Source organism: Nanorana parkeri, unplaced genomic scaffold (genome assembly GCF_000935625.1).
Source record: "Nanorana parkeri isolate BGI_ZX_2015 unplaced genomic scaffold, ASM93562v1 scaffold403, whole genome shotgun sequence".
Classification (NCBI taxonomy): domain Eukaryota; kingdom Metazoa; phylum Chordata; class Amphibia; order Anura; family Dicroglossidae; genus Nanorana; species Nanorana parkeri.
This window is the reverse complement of record NW_017306671.1, coordinates 567,445-589,886: the sequence shown is the minus strand read 5'-3', so window position 1 is coordinate 589,886 and position 22,442 is coordinate 567,445.

Below are 22,442 nucleotides of genomic sequence, written 5' to 3'. Positions count from 1 at the left end.
ATATATCTATATATCTATATATATATATAGATATATAGATATATATATCTATGTGTGTATACAGGGCAGCCATCAGGGGGGTACGGCCGATACTCATGTAAGGGGCCCGGGCAGCCTGGGGGGGCCCGCCCGGGTCCCTTACATGACTAGCGGCCGACGGTGAAGGGCGAGGAGGCAGAGGCCTTGCCTAGCAGCGCTCCACCAGCTTTGAGACAAGCTAGGGCCCCATCAGCAAAGCTGCTCATCTGATGTCAGACTGGCCGTAAGTGACCTCATGTTAGTGACGTGACGTCACTTCTGGCCTGTCCGGCGGCAGACGAGGCCATGTGTGCAGGTAAGAGGAGCTAGAAAGGAAGGAAAGAAAGGAGGGAGGGGAGGCATGCAGCCCTGACCAGCCCACTTGAGACCCCTTCAGAGCCCACCATAGACAGTCTCAGATGGGCTGTGCAGCATATATGGTGGGCTCTGCAGGGTCACTCTCAGGTGGGTCCTGTGTCCAGCGCGTCACTAAGCCCGGCGTCCATTATGGGACCTTATCATAAAGACACCTTTAATGTGGAAGAGGTAGCTCACCTTGCGATACACAACATGGGAAAAAAGTTTATCGATCTTTGAAAATTTCCAAAATTTTAATTCATTTTGAAAAACGGTAGAAGGGGACAATTAAACCTGTGGTGTGTTAAAGCAATTTTTAATCAGTTACACATTTCTGTCATCAGTCTATAGGCTTAGTTCCAAATGTATCAGTGCAGGAGCTGAGTAACACTATGCTCTGCAATAAATGGATGGTATGTATTATTTTTCAGCCATGTCACCTCCAGCAGAGAGGTGTTCAGTCCACAGAGTAAGAGCAATGATGTGATCTGGTCTTGAACAGATGTGATGTTATGTGGTGCCAGATCTCCAGACAGAGCCATGTATCATGTGTATAGATGAATGGGCAGAGCTATAACATTATTACTTTTTCTCCATACAGCAAATATTATTAACAATTAGAGGTTTTCATAAAGCTGAGCTATGGTGAGGGATTTTATAACTCAGTGTAGATACTCCAACTGCAGTTAGGGTTCTGAGAATAAAAGGCCCTCTCTAATTTTTTTCATGCTGTTCAAGGAATGAACAGCAATGCAAGAATTCAGCAAACCTAGTATTTATTCTGCTGTTTATGCATTTTTACAATCTTTATTTCTGTGTAAAATAGTCAGATTTGAGCCAGTTTGCTTTACATATTAGTACATTTTAACCCTAATCTAATAACATTGTTTTGTTAAAGCTCTATGCAATTGCTATTTTTTTGGTTAATAATAAAATTAATTTTCACCTTTTTTCTTCCTTTGTTGCATCTCAGTGCTGCTAATTTCCTGCAGCCTCTTTTGCAGCCACTTTCCATCTACATGAACTCCAATGATAGCTGCATGGCATTTCTCAGGGCATGCTTCCTGATGGTGACAATAGTGGACCATACCTGTTTAATGTGTACTGAAGCAGCCACTTGTAGTTTCCAACAGAAGCCCAAGGGACAAAGTGGCAATTCAGGGGCACAAACAGGGGACAGGAACAGAGAGTTTAGACATGTGCGATTTGTTTCGTTCCGAAACGAAATTCAGACATTTTGATGTATCCGAATTCTGAATTACAGATATAACGAATGCAAACGAATCCGAATTTCCGTTTCCGAAATTTGTTAGCAGTAGTTCGTTCGAACGTTCATTTTCGTTTCTTATTCTTTTCATTCGTTTGTTCATTGCAGCAAAGTGACGAAACGAACGTTTGAACGAACTACCGCTAACTAATTTCGTCCGAATCCGAATTGACTTTCACACCCGAATCCTGAAAAACGAAATAACACAAAATCCAAATCAAAACAACACGAAACAAAACTAATTTTTTGCCAGTGCCAGTTGCCACCCTGTAACAAGAAGAGCCTGACAATGACCTTTTTAACTGAATCCCCTGAATCCCCTGAATCCCCAATGACTGTTTGAACTGAAATGTTTTTTTTTTTTTTTAAGCATGGTAGATTTTTATTGATAAAAAAGAAAAGCCATATAAAGGAGGAATACATATATAACAGAAAATATAGGGGTCTATTCACGAAGCTGCCGAAGGATCTGGCCGTAGCTGCGGCCCCAGGACCCCTTCAGTTCAGCTGGGCGGAGCCAGCCGTGATCTTACGGCTGGCTCCGGCCACTTGCAGTGAGATCAGCGTCCCTGGTTACCTGCGAACCCGGGGCCCTGATCTCCATTGTGAATGGGAGTGAGAGAATGGTGTAGCTAGCTGTAGGATCCTTACCCTCAATTCCTATCCCCAGTTCCCCTTTCAAATTCCCTTAATTGTAATGGGTATGTATATCCCTATTTGTAAATAAACCCAACACTTATTTAAGATTCAGTTGTTCATCAGTAATTTAAGGCACCCCCAAATCAGAGCACATTCTACAGTTCCGCCTCAGGTCCATCAGCAGAGGGCGGGTACAATGCTAGTTTACTATTGGCTATATCCAAATTGAAATAGCCAATAGTAATGTCCCAATGCTTTTCAATGGGAATTTTTTTTTTTCTGACATCGCTCGTGTCAGAATAAAATAAAAAAAAGACACAGCGGTGTTTCTCTCCTCGGCGGCTGGGAGCGGGAGGCTCACAGAGCGCCCGGGAGAGTTTTTTTTACAGCAGCAGAGCCGCTGGACAATAGGAAACTATTGGGCGGAGCTAGCTGTCACTGCTAGCTCCGCACAATCGTTTTCTATTTACTTTTTTCACTCTTTTTCTGTTCTGCTCGGTCAATCTGAGGGACCAAGCAGAACAGCCGAGCCGAATGCCACTCAGCGGCATTCGGTTATTCACTCACTGCTGTTCGGCATCTTTAAGAATAGTCCGAACAGCAGTGAGAAGCCTGCCAGAGGTTCGGCTCAGCCGATCCAGATGTTGGATCGGCTGAGTCGAACTCCTTCTGCACTTCGGGTCGGCCGAACATGCTGAGCATGTTCGGCCAACCCGAAGCCACGAGAAGCAAGCCGATGTACGGCGGATTTCAGCCGATGTACGGCTGAAATCAGCCGTACTAGCCTGAAGTGAATAGCCGAACAGTGTTCGGCTCACTTCACTTCAGATCGGTCTTTCACTCGGCTGCCTACGGCAGCTTAGTGAATAGACCCCATAGATCATGTATCAGTACACACACTGTGATCTAGACATGCAGAATGCTATTTAACCAGATAATAATAAATGAGGAACCAGATCACAACATTGTGATAGACTCTGTAACAATAGGTCGTACCAATCATCCCTATAGCCGTGAGGATCGATACTGTGGGGAGAAGACCAATTCTCTAGTGCCTGGGAGTGCGTGAGCATATCAGGAGGACCATACCTTATTAGGTGTGGTTTGTGAGAACCTCGGTTAAGTGTATAATATACTATCAGGGGTCGAAGGACAGTTAGCAATCCTAGGGATCCAGTCCCTAAAAAAAAATAATCTATGCAGTGGGGCTACTTGCACACTGTAAGGGTTAACCATTCATTTTGGTCTAGGGGCAAACATAAAGAAAATATACTCACCTGAGCCTCAATCCCACCTGGCTTACAGACTGGTCACTGCAGCCTCTTCTCCCCTGGGCTCTGGCGGTCTAAGCTCCGCTGACGTCATCGCATCTAATGCATGTCCATTCTCCTGCATTAGATGTGAGGATGGCAAGAGAAAAACACAGCTGGGGCAGAGGGGGAGGGAGGTGAGCACTGACTTCTGCTGGACCAATGATCAGGTGAGTATATCTACCCCTATACCGAAACGAGCACTTAACCCGTGCAGTGCGGGGATATCCCCACATTGCCTCTGTGCAGGAGTTTCTTGAAATAAAGACCAGTCACTGTGGCTTTCTCATTTTGTGCACATTTCTGGTCTTGTATCTGCCCCCCTATAATTTTTTGTTGGCAGCCTGTAATAGCTGGACCTGCTATTCCCACCCAGAACTCTGCTTGACCCACATCATGTGTCCCGGACTTCCATGGAGGTAGTCAGGACAAGCAGCAGGAGATCACTGAACTTCCATTTGAAATATCAACTCTGAGCACTTCCTAGTTCAGGACTGTCAAATCTCAGCCACTCTGGTAAGGGAAGAAGTTGATCAGGTGCTGCTGAGGAAGTTCATCCAATGGGCATCGTCAATAAGTACGTTTACAAACTTCTAGATGAATATGGTTATTAGGACTGGGATAGAAATTATGGAAATGCAATATAAAAATGCTAATTTATTTTTGGTTTTTCAACATATATACCCCTTGAGTTAAAAAAAGGAAAAAAGGTTTTTAAAAAAAATCAGGTTTATTAAAATAAATTTAAAAACATCCCCCCCCCAAATGCACATACAAATGTATGCGTCCGGTGTGCATGTGTACACATATTAGGGAATGCAGCACATGCAGGAGTGAGTGCAATAATTCTAGGGTAAGGTTACCATTAGTTTCCCAGGAACAGTCCCCGGGAAACAAACGTCCCCATATGATGACCTGCAAAGACTTTTAAAGAGTCGCCTATTGACAGCTTTGGCACACGCATGTTTTTGAGGCTTTTATTACCCAATGTTTGCAATTATATCTGCCTGGAGTTCTACAACTGTTGTGAGTGAGCACCAGTCCTGCTAGCATGGATATGATGACTTAAAGAGAAGACATTTAAAGGGGGTGAGCAGTCTTTTGTTCTTTCTAGATTCAATTTGAATCAGAATTTGATTATCTTAAAGGTTAATGCTGGGTCATCCACTTTTCATATAAAGAAAGCCTACTGTAAAAAACACCAGTAGTAGAAAAATTATCATGGCTACTAATCAGATTTAGCCCTACCTTGGGAATTTGAGCGTGACTGTTAATAAACAAGGAGAGAGAGAGAGAGAGAGAGAGAGAGACGTAACGTACAGGTTGCTTGCACATGTTACTTGGAACTGCTCTTTATTAAAAATAATATAGCTATACCAAGTTAATATACAATATATATATTTCTTTTTAGGTTACAAACATATACAGAAATACCAACTTCATTCCAGAGCACATTGCCTGTGCTTTACTGTCACTACAGCTGTACCAATCGTCTTTTATTGATCATGACATATTAGCTAAGTGCTTTATCTTGTAATATATATTTTCCCTGCAAGCACAAGCAAAGATAAATGCAGTGTAAGACACACGGGTAGTCAATAATAAACCAATGATTTTCAAACATATGACACATTAAGCAAGTAAACCTGAAAAAATTGGATCACACATTGTTACATTATTATTGTACTCAGAACTACAAAAACTTATATGAACATTTGTTTTTAAATTGTTACCAGTTCTGGGTAAATCTGAAGACGCTGATACTGACACTGAGTTTAAGCTGGCAATCCTTTCAAGAAATAATGAGCACATCTACGATTCTACTTCTGATCTGTCAAGTGTCAGAACCACTGTATATATTTAGCTCACAGCACCCCCAAGCAGGTGAAATCTGGTATTGCAACCTGAACCTTTGGATGAGAACACACACACAAATACATGTTGGTTCCCCCTTTAAAGGGTTTATTCATCAAAAATCTATATTTAAGCATAGATGCTGGAGACTTAAACCACCTTAGAGTTTTTTTATATTTCTTGGACATTCTATTGCCGATATCTCCGCAATCGAGTCCCTCTACCATGCGTACTAGCACTGGCCATTATAAGGGGTTCCCACTCTCACTGTTAGATTTTTTATTTATTTTATACTTGCAGGGGAAAGAGATGAAATGCACTAAAGTGAGCAGGAACAACCAAAGCTTCCAGGTGATCGGGAACAGAGTTGGGACTTATGGCATGGAGATCTTGCTGTTGGAGTATCAGGACATAAGAAACTAAGGGCCAACTCACCACCTATAACTAAACTATCTTTTAAGGGTGAACTGTACTTCTTTCACAGTGTAATAGAATTTAGAGAGCATGCAGCTAGAAATAGGTCACATACATCATCTCCAGTTTTATTTTCCTGTACCTGGTACCAAACAGCTAAGAAATGTCACAAAGACACAGATAAATGCAGCAGTAAAACGTAAGCCCATAATTATTGTATAACCCCTAAAAGGTCAAGGGTTAAAATATCATGGTATGGCAATGACTTCCCATAATACTATCTAATGTCCCCTCCTTATAATAAAATTATGGAGCAGGAGTGCTTTGTCAGAGTGTTTGAACTGCAAAGGGATTAGCGGTGAATGAAGCTGGCATCACTAATGTGCCATCATTCATCATTTCCACTATAACAAAGCTTGCCTGGAGAATAATTTAAGGCCTTCATTCCTGTACTGCCTCCCTTTCTTCCAGCCATGTGTCTCAATGCTTTCACCCTGGGGACACATTCCATGTGACAGTTTTATACAGCTGTAAGATCAATGGCCTTACACTTTATGATGTCTCATAGACAGACTTACCAGAGCTCTATTTAAAGGCTAAAGTACAAGGGACTACAAACATGTGCTTCTTTACGTAGGAGATGCTTCCATTTGTTTCTGATCAAGTGACAGCTCCTTAATAATTTGCCAATATCTGCATTAATTTTATGAGCAGAATGAGGCCTGGGCTTTCATTTGGGGCTGTTACTATTTAGTTCTGAATTTTTCTGACACAATCTTCATTTTGTCACCACAAACCGTCATCTCACGGCTGGCTCTGGCCACTTGCAGAGACAGATCAGCGTCCCCTGGTTACCACCATACAACCATTGCACGACTTTCGTTGTGCGATGGTTGTAAGGTAATTAAAATCTCGTATGATCTGCCCATCTTGGACAGGCAGATCGTACTTGCGATCACCGCAAGCACTCCCTACTGAGGGGAGAGCTTCCGATGATTCCAATGCAGAACGGGCAGTGTGCGCTTGCGCACACCGGCCCGCTCGCCATTTGTCTTCCGAGCACGCCACTAACCGGCCAAAAATCGTACAATTTTCGGCGGGTTTTCCAGTGTGCTCGGAAGACAAAAGACGTGCGACCGTACAGTAGAAACGGTTGCACGCCTTCCATACACCTGCCATTATCGTACTATCGCGGGATCACCCGCGATTATGGTACGATAATCGGCAGGTGTATGGGCACCTTAAGACCCTTTTGAGAACATTTAAATTCATTGACAGGTGCATTTGACCTGCGGTTGACCCCTTCTGACCTGCATTCAACATGTTTCAAGCGGGCTTTGCATTTCCATAGACTTGTATAGGAATGCAAAACCCACTTGAAACAAACAAAAACCCATCAACACAGGTCCTCACTATCACCCCACTTCCTGCCCCACCCTCTTTTCTTGCTCTTCCTTCGTAATTATTTTCTAAAAGTTCCCTGTATCCATACCTTAAATCCAGCTGTCTTGTGGCCAGTCACATGATTTTCTGGGATCCCTCTCTTCTGCCCCGGTTGCTGAGAATAGCATTAAATTGAGCGTGGCTTTGGTTTTGGGTCGAATTCATTTACTCAAGATGAGAAAATGGTGAACTAATGCAACCATTTATGCCTATAGTATCTAATTACTAATCATTTGCTTTTTGGACTCTCAAGTGTGGTCTTTTTGCATAGAAATGCCAATCATAGGGGGTTTCTTATGTTTTAGCCCCCTCCCTATAAAAGTATGGGTTCCCACCAGACTTTTGTCGGTGTGTATCAGAGGCATGGGGGTCTACTCACTAAGCTGCCGTAGGCAGCCGAGTGAATGAGCGACCTAAAGCGAAGTGAGCCGAACGCTGTTCGGCTATTAACTTCAGGCTGGTACGGCTGATTTCAGCCATATACCGGCTGAAATCAGCCGTACATCGGGTGGCTTCGGGTCAGCCGAAGTGCAGAAGCCGAACCTCCGGCAGGCAACTCGCTGCTGTTCGGTCTATTCTTATAGATGCTGAACAGCAGTGAGTGAATAGCTGAATGCCACTGAGCGGCATTCAACTCGGCTGTTCTGCTTGGTCCATCTGTGGCACCGAGCAGAACAGAGAAATAGTTTAAAAAGTAGAAAAAAAAAATAGAAAACGATTGTGCAGAGCTAGCAGTGACAGCTAGCTCCACCCAACTGTTTACTATTGGCCGGCGATTCTGCTGCCGTCAAAAAAAAGAAAAAAAAACTCTTCCGGGCGCTCTGGGAGTCTCCCGCTCCCAGCCGCCAAGGAGGGAAACACTGCTTTTTCTTTCTTTAATAGAAAAAAAAAAAGAAACATTTTTGGCCATAGGAATCGGGAGACTCCCGGAGCGCCAGGGAGAGTTAGGCTGTCTGGAGATTAGTGTCCCTGGTTAGCTGGTAACCAGGGACGCTGATCTCTCTGCAAATGGCCGGAGCCAGCCGTAACATCACGGCTGGCTCCGCCCAGCTGTCAGAAGCAGGCTGTCGACCGCCAGTGGCCGGCCGCTCGGCCAGCTTCGGCTTTCAACGCGACTTAGGCGAGCCGAGGCATATGCGTTCAGCTCGACTGAGCCGCTCGGCCAAGTTAGGGAGCTGTACGTGCTATTGTGAATAGCCCTACAGCAGTAGAACCGAAGTAGTTCTGGGGCCGAAGCTAGCTGAAGGATCGGCCCGAAGCTACGGCTAGATCCTTCGGCTGCTTTGTGAATAGACCCCATGGAGTAGATAGGGACAGATCACAGAATGTTTGCAGGAACAGAAGTTGTTGCTGCTAAAAACTGCTATATTTACAGTAAGTCACATACATATTTAGTGTGTGTTGGAAGAGACATGAAATATATAGGGAAAGATCACAGGGACAGACCACAGAGTGTTTGCAGAGAGAGATAGTTGCTGCTGATGAAAGCTGCTATATTTACAGTAAGCCACATAAACACTGGAGTAGATAGGAATAGATCACGCAGCCTTTGAAGGGAGAAATAGTTGCTGCTCTACTACCACTATACAGTAATGCTCCAAAAACTGCTATATTTACAGTCAGGCATATACGCAGTCAGTGTGTGATAGCGACTTGGTGCAGGTAGGAAGAGATCACAGTATTGGCAGGGAGAAATAGTTACTGCTATACTATACAGTTCTGCTGAAAAATGCTATATACTACGCTTTATCGTGGATTATTACAGTGAGTTTCAGTGTGGTGAGCTTCACATACTACATTCCCAGTGCATAGACCCAGCAGTCCTTTCTAGAACTATCTTTGTTGTGTGTATTTTCCAACTTCATTTGCTATTTACCTAATCAACCCTCTTTTTTTTGGTGTCTTATTCATTTAATTTTTTTAATTCACAATTTCATATTTCTTTTTCACTTTCAGTTAGGTAAAACGCAAGCAGGTATCACACACGAATACTGATTGCACTGTCTGAACTACAGACTTCTAAAAAAAGGAAAATCTACAAATCTGTGAAACAGATTACACCCAGGGCCGGATTTCCCACAAGGCCAACCAAGACCCGGCCTCGGGGCAGCAAGGGTGTGGAATTCCTATCTCCCAATGCCTGGGCGGGTAGTTGTTTTCTACATTTAGCCCTGCTTTGGGCAACCAGAGCTAAATGTACAGCGGGGAAGCCACCACTTGTTTTGTATAAGTTATCTTGGCGACATTGTATGCAGCCTGCAGGTCTGCCATTCTCCATGGGGGGTGGGGGGGGGGTGGCGGGTAGGGGGTGCATTGAGGAACCTGGCCTTGGGGCAGCAGAGAAAGTAAATCCGGCCCTGATTACACCGAGTGGTAAAGAAGCAGACACTTGCTATACCCATTACACACATTTAGCCGATGCTGAATATAAAGAAAATCTCTTTTATCAACAATAAATATGAGCAAATAAATTACCACAAACCAATTAAATAAGAAATTAAGCACTTAGAATGTAATAAAATCATCACCCTGGTGTGCTGGGCCTCATGTTCTCAGACCTTATTATGGCTTGTGATTATTAAAATCAAAACAACACGTTTAATATGAATAATAAATGAATTCTAGGGAACAAAAAAGAGAAAAGTAAACAAACCTGTAATATAAATAATACCGGTTTCACATTCTCCAACTATAAAGTTCCCACCCCACGGTACAGCTCTTCAGTAATATGGAAATGAAACCTTGATACAAATTTCACAATGTGCACTATTAATCACTCACTCCAATTAAAACCAGACAAAATATAAGTCAATAAACAAATCATAAGCATAATGTGCAAGATACTGTATATCACCTACTCAATATTTCAAATAATGTACTATTAATGTTCATTCAACAATACGCATCTTCTTCCCACAACCTTTCTGATGTTTAATTTGCAAACTGTTTTCCAGCACCCTTCCAGATAATCTAATAATTTATTAATCTAATAATGTTTGTTGCTATTAATTGTAGTGTATTTTTAAAGACCGCAGTTTGTGATATTATGTTTGTTTACAATGAGCCTGTGTTGCCCATCATAAAGTTCACACAGGAGAAATTATTCTATATGAGTTGAATTTACAATTTTGATCAGCATAAATAAGCTCCAAATCTCACTATGGTAATGCTCTGGTGGTTATGGTAAGCATTCAGGGACCACTCTCAAAGTCATTTGACAGAAACAGAACAGCCTTTTATTTTTCACGAAGGCCGACAACCAATATGCTCCACAGAAAATCACTTTTCTTCAGCATAACAAAACATAAGGAGGGGAATTTATCAAAACTGGAGCAGACAAAAACTGGAGCAGCTATGCATGGCAACAAATAAGCGTCCCTGTTTCATTTTAAAATCTTAACTGAACAAACTAAAGAGAGATGCTGATTGGTTACCATGCACAGCTGCTCCAGTTTTTGCCTGCTCCAGTCTTGATAAATTCTGCCCAAAGTCCGCTTGTCTTTAGCAAAATAAAATCAGAGAAAGGAGGCAGCGAAGAAGACCTGTGACATGACTGGTGAAAAAAGGTATTTATATTGATATTTATTCAAAGGGTTTGAGAGGTGCTCCAAGTGAGTTGGCAATTGGAGGGGAGGGGGGGAGGGGGGGCTCCCGAGCCAGAGTGTGGCTTTGAGTGTTATAATGGTCCCTCAAAAACAGACGTTCTTCTATTCAATGGTTTCAACTTGTATGTTGAAAAAAAGGCCACACTTGCAGACTCCGGTAGCCATTTTGTGAAAGTCTACAACCTAACTGGATGAAATGCTCTTGGACTGTCTTTTAACTAAAACAAAGAAGTAAAATTGGAATTCTACTGAAACACAGGACACAACAGATTTGTATGGAATGTGTGTTTTATGCGCCATCACACATAAAAAGAACTACAACATCAATGAATAGAAAGAAAAATCACATTTACATTAGATATCTTATTCAAGCAGCCAGCAAAGATACATCATTTTCAGAGCAAGTTTATGTATCAGTAACCCCAATTCTTTTTCATCTTTGTTTTAATCTGTTGAAGAAAGAGAATCCTACACCAGTCTACAGGAAACAGAGAACAGATATAACAAGGACCATTCAGGAGCTCAGATGATTCTATGGCAAACAACATAAGAGAGAAACAAAAATAGAAAGTTCAGTTGAGGAACTGAGAGGCCATAAACCTACAACTGAAAAATGAAATGTACATAAAGCAAGGCCATACAGGCCATCTCTTTAACCAGTTGACATCCGCGGTGTTAAACCCCCTTCCCATCCAGGCCATTTTTCAGTATTCAGCGCTGCGGTACTTTAACTGACATTTATTCCGTCATGCAGCGCTGTACTGAAATTAATTTTATACCCTTTTTTGGGGACAGATAGAGCTTTCTTTTGGTGGTATTTATTCACCACTGGGGGTTTTATTTTTTTACTATATTAAGGAAAAATTACCGAAATTTAAAAAAAAAAACTACGGGTCTTTTCTGCCCGTGCGTGCCCGCTAGGGGGCGCGCGCGAGCAGAAAAAAATTGCCGTCTGGAGACGGCAACCCGCAGATGCTGCAGTGCCGTCCGTCCGTTTTTTTACTACGGGCGGACGGCAAGAGGTTAAAATATATATGTAAGTTGTAACTACCAAAATATAGGTGTTCCTGTTAATCTTGCAGTGTTGGTGTTCCCGTTCACTTTTGTGTGTTCTAGCAAACCTCCTCATGTGTCCTACATATTATAAAATCTTCAGCTTCTCCTTCTCTATCCAATCATATGCTAGAGTCCAGGGCAACGTGGGTTCAGAGAAAATGGGTTAAATGATTAGACTGAGAACGTCTAGTAGAAAAACAGTACCGTGGGTGGAATATCTGGATTGAAAGTGAATATTGCAGCAAGAGCTGGTTTTCTTAGTTTTAACTATAATCCTTATCTTGTTATTTCTGGCTGGACTTTTGTTTACAAATACATTTGCTTTTACTATAAATACATATCTAGATTAAAGGAGAACTATGGGGTCAGTGTTTTTCCCCATAGTTCTCCTTAGGGTGACGGGAGGACACAAACTAGCGTCCTCCCGTTACCCTAAGCTCAGTATACCGCGAGCTACAGCTCGCGGTATACTGAGACGCCGCAGCCGGAGCGGATCCCGACGGAGAGGACGGGATCCACCCAGCTGCGTGAGTGACAGCTGGCTCTGCCTATCCAGAGGCAGAGCCAGCTGTACCCGCCCCTCCCCCGTCCGTTCTGCCAGTCAGCGCTGGCAGATCGGAGCGGGGAGAGGGGAATCCAGCCCTCCCCCTGTCACGGCACAGAGCCGTGACAGGATCGAGAGGTGAGCGAACCTGGTATGTGTTCGCTCACCTCCCGATCTACTGAGCCGACCTGTGACAGTCTCATTGTCACAGGTCGGCTAGAACTATGAGGTGAGTGGAAATCACTCATCTCATAGTTCTCCTTTAAGTAAAAGCAATGAAGCGCCGCAAAAAATCTCTCCTCAGTGGAGAGGCATACTGCAGGATGCTGCCCCCCAAAAAAGCCGGGAAAGCTGTGGGATCTAAAAAGAGAAGACAGAGGGGGCCCCTTTCCTGGTGCAGGTCAAATTTATTTTCAATGGTCATATAAAAACATAAAGGTACTCACAAACATAAGTTAAAAAACAGCCATAAAGTGAAAGCTGGCAAGCAGATGGACATCCACTGGGGGGTTCCTGTGTGCGAGTGATGTTCTGATGAAGGGGGCGTGCCCCGGAAACGCGTTAACGTCACTCGCACACAGGAACCCCCCCTCTGTCTTCTCTTCACATATCTAGATTAAGCTATGTTTTAATATGTCTGGAGTTCAGTTGCCATGCCATAATTTACTGTATATTAACTACCCTTTGTCGGTTACATATTTCCTGCATGTGAAAAGGCAGGCAGCTCTAATGTAGCTGTGCTGCCTTTTAACATACATCTGGCCAAACTAGCTGTGTTATGGTTTTTTTGACTGTGATAAGGGATTAGATTGTATTTTCATTTAATGGAGAACATGTCAGTGCTATATACTGAAAATTTGTATGATATAATGTGGGTAAAGTGAGTCAATATGCTCTTGTCATTATTTTTACCATGAGCCTCTTAGCGATACAGATCCTTAAGACAGAGGCAAAATTAAGCTTGGTTTTACAAAATCATATTGAATTATTCTCACTCCAGTGAAAGTTATGTCCTTAAGACACTGCGAGTTAATTCTCTTTGTATTAGTGTATGCATTAGTTACCTGATGGTTGGTCAGTATGTTGGTAGATTGGTCAGGAGCTCTGTCCACATAAGCACACTGTGCGAAGGGAAAAACAAGAAGGGCACTGAGCTATAGGTGAGAAATTCAGATAAAACAGTTGTGAGAATATAAAGTAAGGAGCTTTCAGGAAAATCTATGATTCTTCCATGCAGATCCTGCAGTGACAACTCTATCTTGTCACATTTCAGACCTGCTTGCAGCATTGACAATTCTCTGGTGTGCTTAACTATTCTATATACAGCAGTACAAATCAACACACATTATCGTCAACATGGGTTATTAACAACTAACTCCATCTAAAGCAGATATATCAGTTTTACATGCTTGCTGGCAAGATAATTCATGGTACTTGTGTTTCTTTGAGACTGTGGATGAGATACCCCCACCATAAGTCTTTGTTTTATCAAATTAGCACAGTCAATAAAAAGCCAGATAATGCTATATTTTCCACATCTACTGTAAAATAATTTAATGGCGATCATTAGATGAAACAATGTGACACCTGTGCATCTAAACCCAAGAACAAAAATTTGATATATTACAGGGACTATTCCTTAGATGTGGTGGCTGCATTAGTTTCCATTTCAGGGATTTTCCTTAAAGTGACACTAAACTCCGAAGTTCATTCTTAAAATTGCATTCAAGTACCTTAAATAATGACAAAAATGTATCTTATTTGTGTATCACTCAGACTGTAGATCCTTAAATCATCTATGAATTGGTGCTGAAACTGTCCTTCCTGGATGGTGGCTACTTTTGTTCCCCACGGTCCCTGTGTGTTGTAAAGTATTCACCTCCCCAAGCTCGCTCCCACAATGGAGTACAATTTTAAAACAAATTAATAAACTAAATGTGAGATTGTAGTCCATCATGTAGTTCAACGGAAGGTAACCCAAAAATGTATTGGGTGTGACCAGGACTAGACATAGAGTTGCCTTGTCACACTTCTTACCGAAGATGGGACCGCCAAACAATGACTGCGGATGGCACCGGCAAACAATGTTAGTAGATAGATGTCACCAGCACACCAAAAAGATTTGAAGCGCAAAGTGATCATTATTTAGAACGTCATGTCATCAGAATGGGTGTGAATGGGACTAGTTCACAGGGCTCTGTTCAGTTGCGTTATGTTGCAATGAAAAATAAGTAGACAAGGCACTACTTTTTTTTTCAGTGCAACGTAACGCAACGCAGCAGTGGGGACTAGCCCCATTCACACCCATACATTTTTTCGGTGCCTTTGCATTACCATACGTTGAAAAACAGATTGCAATGCAGATTGGAAGGAAATCGGAAGGTACAATCACAAGTCAACATACCCTACGTTGACTTCCAATTATCTTCCGATTTTGGTGTGAATGGGCCCTTCTAATTCTCTTCACAATGTAAGATTTGCATGCCCAAATGATTATGCTTTTGGTCATTTTGTGGGACCAACTATGGGTCTATGATATGTTTATTTTTAGAGATTTTGCCTACTTTTATGTTATATGCTTTATTTATTCAGACCCTGATGGTGCTTTAATATACATAGTATTTGAGGTTGAATAAAGACATTAGTCCATCAAGTCCAACCTATTAGGATCTCATTCTAGGAGTACCTGTACCCCTGTATATTGCGGTCCCTTAAGAAATCGTCCAAAAGTTTCTTGAACAATTCCACATTATTTGCTGAAATCACCGCCTGTGGCAGTGAGTTCCAGACCCTAACTTCTTTCTAGTTTAAAAGCTCCTCCAGTCTTTCTACCATTTTCCCCCCCAGGAATGCTGCACCTTTCCCATTAAGATGCAGCCCGTCTCGGCTGAAGAGCCGATAGCCGACTGCGAAGTCAGCCCAGTTCTCCAGGGAACCAAAACCTTCCTTCTGACACCAGCCCCTGGAGTCACTTGTTAATCTCCCTCAACTCGCGCTGTCTGTCCGGAGTGGCTCCTGGCACCGGCAGTATCTCTGAGAAAACTACCGTGAAGGGCCTTTCCTTCATCCTAGCACCTAGGTCTCTGAACTCCTGTTTTAGGACACTCCAATTTCCTCCTATTTTGTCGTTGGTGCCGATGTGCACCATGACAGCGGGGTCGTGCCCAACCCCATCTAGTAATCTGTCAATTCATTCCGCAATGTGTCGAACACGAGCCCCCGGCAGGCAGCACACTGTTCGACGCATACAGTATACAGTAAATAAATACACATAATACTAAATGAGCATCAAAACGATTGTTGTACTTTTCACTAACATTGGCATTCACCCATTCACATAAGCCTAAATAATACAATACAATAATACAATACAAAGCTACCCCAATAAAAGTATTCATCAATTCCCCTTTGAGTTCAATCCCAGGTTATTGTCACTAAGCTAAACAAGTTCTTTAAGGATGTACACTGGCAATGTATCTCTAAAGCCAAAACTTTGAAAAAAGTGGTGAGGAGTTGGAACCTATTAGGTTTTTATTACTCATTCACAATCCATCCCAAACCATTAGCTTGATTGCCAGTGTATGAAAGTGCATGGCCACTACGAAAGTTAAAGTTCTAAAGTTTAAGTGGGAAATCTAAAACTTTGAGATCAAAGTCGTCAAAGCTGGAACAGAGGGGAAATCTTCCAATGGGCGTATTCTGTTGATAGCTATCTAAGAGTGGATTTCCTTCACTTTGAGAGATCTCCTACCTGTTGTGTCCCTGTTGTATCTACATAAATCGGAAATTGAAGGGAAATCTCCCCTATCAGACACAGATGGCAAAAAAGGTTGTTAAAGTATATGTCTTGGCAAAAGAAAAAATAATATACAGTACATATATGTAATACGTGGATTTCCTCATGGTTTGTCTCTTTAAAGGCAATAAAAGTATAGAAAAGTACCTCTTGATCCTGCCAGAAATGCAGTAATCCTAACCTCCTGTAGTGAGTTCACAACATCGCCTTCGCTGCACTGCAATGCCAAGATGTATTGTCAGTCCTGCTTGGGTCCTCCCTTGCTGGACAACAGTACACCTCCCCCTTATATTATGGGGGTAGGAGGTAGGTGTTCTAAAGTCCAACATGGGAGAATTCAGGCAGGGCTGACAAACAGGATTTCAGTGCAGAAGAGATACTGTGTTGTCAGCTTAAACAGGAAGTTAGGAGTTCATCGGAATTCTGGCAATATTTTTTTTTATACTTGCATGTATTTTGCGATGTACTAAATTTTTACATTTTACAATTTTTTTACATTATTTTGCTCAGATATACACCTTAACTATTCCATACTCTAACCCAACATCTCTCAATCTTTTTCAGCCACGCCACCCTTTACAAATATGCACAATTTTGAGGCACCCCATTCTAAAATGTAAAAACCATAAATGTCAAAATATAAAAAGCAAAGTGTGGCCCCTCCAAAATCCATACTAGACCTTTATCCAAGATAGGTGTCTGGTATGAATTGTAAGGGAGGATCCCATGCAAAAACACACAAAAAAACCCATGGGTTCACATCAGAATCTCCTCCTTTTACATCAGTGTCCCCTCATTCACATCAGGAGCCCTCTTTACATCAGAGGCATGACATTGTGTGAAAATTTTGAGGTTTGAGGCACCCTTGAGCAGTGGCGGATCCAGGGGGAGGGGGGGGGGCAACGGGGCAATTGCCCCCGCTGAGATAGATCCGCTCTCTGCTTCCCCCACCTGCGGTAGTAGTGACAGGAGTACATCCCCGCACAGCCGCCGGGACATACATCTGTCAAGCTGTCACAGAGTTAGCTGCGGTTCAATGTAAGAAACCCGAACACTACAAGTACGATGCCGTTTTTTTACACTCAACCGCAGTAAACTCTGTGACAGCTGTATGTATCGGCCGCTGTGCGGGGATCATAGGCACCCTCCGTGTGCCCCCCGCTGATCCCCCTGAAAGGCGTCCACCGCTGCTAAAGACTAGCAGTACAGGCTCCTCGGCAGCCTGTATGTTTCTCCGCCCACCTCTGCTGCTATTGGCTAGGAGGGAGAGTGCAGCTCCGTCATTGGCTGCCTGGGTATTAACAGCAGAGCGGGAAGGGAGCTGCAGGGAAGGCTGCTTGGGGCTTCACATAGAGGAGACATCGATGCCCCCCCACCACCACCCGGAGAGGAAGACTGTAAGTCCCTTTTCTATCTTACACCTCTGACCTCCGCACTGCGTCACTTTACTGACTTCCGCACTGCGTCACCTTACTGACTACTGCGCTGCGTCACCTTACTGACCTCCACACTGTGTCACCTTACTGGCCTCCGCGCTCTGCATCACCTTACTGGCCTCCGCGCTCTGCGTCACCTTACTGGCCTCCGCACTCTGCTTCACCTTACTGGCCTCCGCACTCTGCGTCACCTTGCTGGCCTCCATGCTCTGCGTCACATTACTGGCCTCCGCGCTCTGCGTTTATTATTATCGCTCCCTCCGCCACTCTGCTGGGCCCGGCTGGCTGCACCGAACAATTGGGACCCAAAGCAGAGGCTGCACTGTAGTCAGGCAAATTCGGCAGCCGCCTTAGCCTACGCTGGAGCTTTGCAGCTGCCTAATTTGTGTGAGTACAGACCGCCCAAGGCTGGCAGCGGCAGAAAGATCCCAGAAGGAAAGGCCAGGTGAGTGCGCTGTACCCCGGGAGGAGAGGGGGATAGCCGGGGGGCAGTGGACACATAGGCGGTGAGAGAGGAAAGGGGTGGCACAGTAGCAGTGGAAGAGCCAGATGGGGGGAGCTTATTTTCTAGCAGTGCCCCTCCCGAGACTAGACTCTGGATCCGCCACTGCCCTTGAGGAAGTCTGAAGGCACACCATGGTGCCATGGCACCCTAGTTGAGAAAAGTTGGTCTAACTAAAAAAAAAAAAGTTTTGATTAAATAAATCATTATAAAATAATTAATTATAACAATTATAATTATAAAAATAAATTGTATTATTTTATTATATACTGTATATATTAAATATATTACTGTATATTTTCAGAAAATGCATTTGGTTTTTATCATTGTTATTCCAGAAGTATTCCAGAAGACTATATTCAGTGAAATGAGTTGTTGTGCTTTGCCACTAAATGTCAACCCCGTCTTTCACTTGACTGTCACATTCCTAATTTGTAGCTATGAGCTGTGTAGGTCTCTGTAAAACACACATATGCATATACTGTCTCTAAAATAGAAACAGAGCAACAGGCAGAAGCTGCTGTAATTATCTTCCTCCTCCTCCACACAGGCTACACACCCCTGTCATGCCTGCACCTAGCACACATTTCATAATGATTTACTATCATCATTCCAGGGGCACCCTTCTGTGCTGCATTCACTCACTGACTGTCTGGGAAGGTCCTGAGGTACTGCTTCTCGTTAGACATATTAAATCGGACTGGAGGGGTATCCCTGTCCTACTTCTCGTCTAACCGCGTGGGCCTGTTGGTTGCCATGCCAATTACTGTCAAATATCATCTGGCGTTTTTATGATGTAGTTGTTTTACATGATGAATGAGCATACCTGTACAGGCTACAAATGGAATGGTGTCATATTATGTGTAATCTGTAGAAAACTGGGAAAATACAGAGTCATTTTTATGGACTCCTGTGATGCCAGCCAAGTCATCCTTATCTGCAATAAGATTATGTATCGGTTTACAGCCCTTCTTATTACAATGCCGGGTTAAATGTTTACATACAGAAGCATAAACTACTAGCCCAGGGCTTTTATCAGCCTGATTCAGCTTGCATATGGCAGGCTGCAACCCCAGTTGCTGGTAGACTTTTGTTCTTGGAACATCTGATTTGAAGCCAATAATTTTCTGGTATAAGGATTCTCTCCATCCATCAAAATTCAACTGCAGACTAATTATTCACATTCAGAACTATTCAAAGCCCTGCTGAGCCCCAAACTGCAGTCTGCGCAGAAGATTTAGAGCTCAGCAAAATGGCACCCTGGCATCTAAACTGTGATCAGGTGCCTAGGAAAGGTCAATCATGGTGCTTTTCCTATGTGCCAGCATCCTCCATATAAGTGCTTGTTCACACGACGTCCGGATTCTGTCCGGACCAGATCTGTGCGCTCATGCACCCAAAATTCATCCAATTGTATCCCTATGTGTTTTATGGGCTACAGTTCTCACGAGCGCAGTGCGTTCCGCTCCGGACAGAAAAAAAACTGCATGTCACATTTTGTCCGGTCCGGAAATGCACGAACGTGTCAAAAACGCGCCGAAAACGCACTGCACTGCAGCTAACATACTGACAGCCCCACTCCAACCAAAAAATAAATATATTTTTGTTTAACTGGAAAAACATCAAAAATGCATCAAAAACGCATTGCATGCATAGCACCGCGTCTCCAGATCTGGACCAGAAAATTGTGTGAACAAGCCCTTTGCCCATACACCTGCCGATTATCGTATGATAATCGCGGGAAATCCCGCAATCGTACGATAATCGGCAGGTGTATGGAAGGCGTGCAACCGTATTTACTGTACGGTCGCACGTCTTTTGTCTCCCGAGCAAGCTTGAAAACCCGCCGAGAATCGTGCGATTGTCGGCGGGTTAGTGGCGTTCTCGGGAGATAAATGCTGAACGGGCTCAGCATTGCAGTCATCGGAAGCCCACCCCTCAGCGGGGAGGGCTTGCGATGATCGCAAGTACGATCTGCCTGTCCAAGATGGGCAGATCGTACAAGCTTTTAATTACTTTACAACCATCGCAAGGCGAAAGTCGTGTGGTGGTTGTAAAGTGTATGGCCGGCTGTATTCAGTGTGTGTTGGATAAGATATGGAGTGGTTAGGGAAAGATCACAGACCCTTTACAGGGAGAGCCTGGTGCTGCTGCTGCTGCTGATTGCTGATGGCTAATTGCTGAAAATGTGTATATTCATTCTGAGTCATAAACACACTCAGGGTGTGTTGTACAATACTGTAGCAGAGTATGAGCTGACCACAGTGCTTCCAAGGAGAGTTAGATGCTGCTGCTGATAGCTGAAAATGTCCATATTTACACAGAGTCACAGAAGCACTGTGGGGGGACTTTACTAAAACAGGCACAGACAGAATCTGGAGTAGCTGTGCACAGTAACCAATCAGTTTCTATCTTCAGCTTGTTCAGTTAGGCTTTGAAAATGAAAGATAGAGGCTGAATGGTTGCTATGCACAGCTGCTTTAGATTTTGTCTGATCCAGTCCTAGTGAATTGCCCTTTTTGTGTTGGGCAGTCTTTGTGCAGTTTAGATCCTAAAGAATACTTATTCCCTGTGCTCCTCAGCTCCATCTAGTGGCCATAATCCGGGTGCTACATTACATTACATTCCACTATTTGAAAAACGTCATAAATAGACCCATAAGTAGTTAGATTAACCTAATACCACCTTCAACGAAATACCACTTGATATAGTTCTGTCACTATAATAATTGTGGTATTCAAGAAACGGCAGAAATTTGAGGTGTGTGGTCGCAGCTTAAGCAACAAGTCACACTATGACATACCGCAGAGAAAGCTTAATCAGAAAATCTGAATAAGCCTGTTATGCATTCAAATACTTTAGCTAATTAAAGTTACTGCAGGGCTTTAAACTTAATGGAATGTGGTTGTGCAGTGACCACCTTAACACCCTATGGTAACCAGGCCAGGTGCCCCCTCACCAACAGGACCATAGACTATCACCTAATGCTCCTTGCTGGTAACTCAGCCTTGCCAACTGCTGTTATGTGGGCAGGGGTGAGTGGTGCCTAGGGTCATGCAAATACTGACTTTCAAAAAACTGATATTCGGTTGGCTTTTCAGGTGGATTGTGACAAAGGTATGCGTCTCTCAAAATCTTTATTGCATTGCCTCCAAGCTTCTTAGTACAAGGTTACTTTTAAGACACTGTCAACTGGAAGTGATCAATATGTAATTGTAAATTCTTGAATGGAGGCACAGGGATACAGGGGTGTTAAATGTCAATACATCAGGTTCACATTGATCATGTTATGGTAAAACTGATAAGCCCATATTAAGTGGAGCTCTCTTTTACCAAGAACTTTGAGGAAAACTATAAATATTGTTTCTATTCTTCCATAAAGTAACATTCATGGTTTCTTTAAACATATATCTTAAATTACAGACTGCATTTACAAAAAAAAACAAACAAAAAACAATTCAGCTTTACTGTGTCATATTTGTTCAGAAAAATTAAAAGAGAACTATGGTCCAACTTTGTTTTGCCATAGTTCTCTTTAGGGTCACAGGAGGACATATGCTAATGTCCTCCTGTGACCCAAAACTTAGTGAAATACACTCATCCCTATAATTAGAGCTGATGTGTGACCAGAGGCATAACTAGAAACCCCAGGGCCCCGATGCAAGCAACTTTTAAGGGCACCCGCCACCAAACAAAAACCATGATTTTGATACCTATTTTTTAATATATTAAATAAACAGTATGAGGGGAATTTATCAAAACTGAAGCAGAAGTATCTGGAGCAGTTGCCTATGGCATGCAATCAGCTTCTCTCTTCAGTTTGTTCAGTTAAGGTTTAAAACTAAAAGGTGGATGCTGATTGGTTGCCATAGTCAACTTCTCCAGATTCTGTCTGCTCCAGTTTTGATAAATTCGGTGCTGGAACGCACTGGATCGCATCATGGCCGGTGTATAATCATTATACAGCAATGCAGAACACCACCAGCTATACAAGACTACAAGTCTCAGCAATACATTCTAATGTAAATTAGAATGCCACCCGCCCTTTCCCCATCTAGCCTTCTTCCAGGCTTACCGGACTCCTGCAGCCGCTACTTCATCTCGGCAGGCAGAGGGTCCTCTCTCAACCACTGATTGTGCTGCCTGGCGGTGCCTGTCATGTCGGTAGCGGCTCTGCCAGGCAGACAGGTGACCGACACAA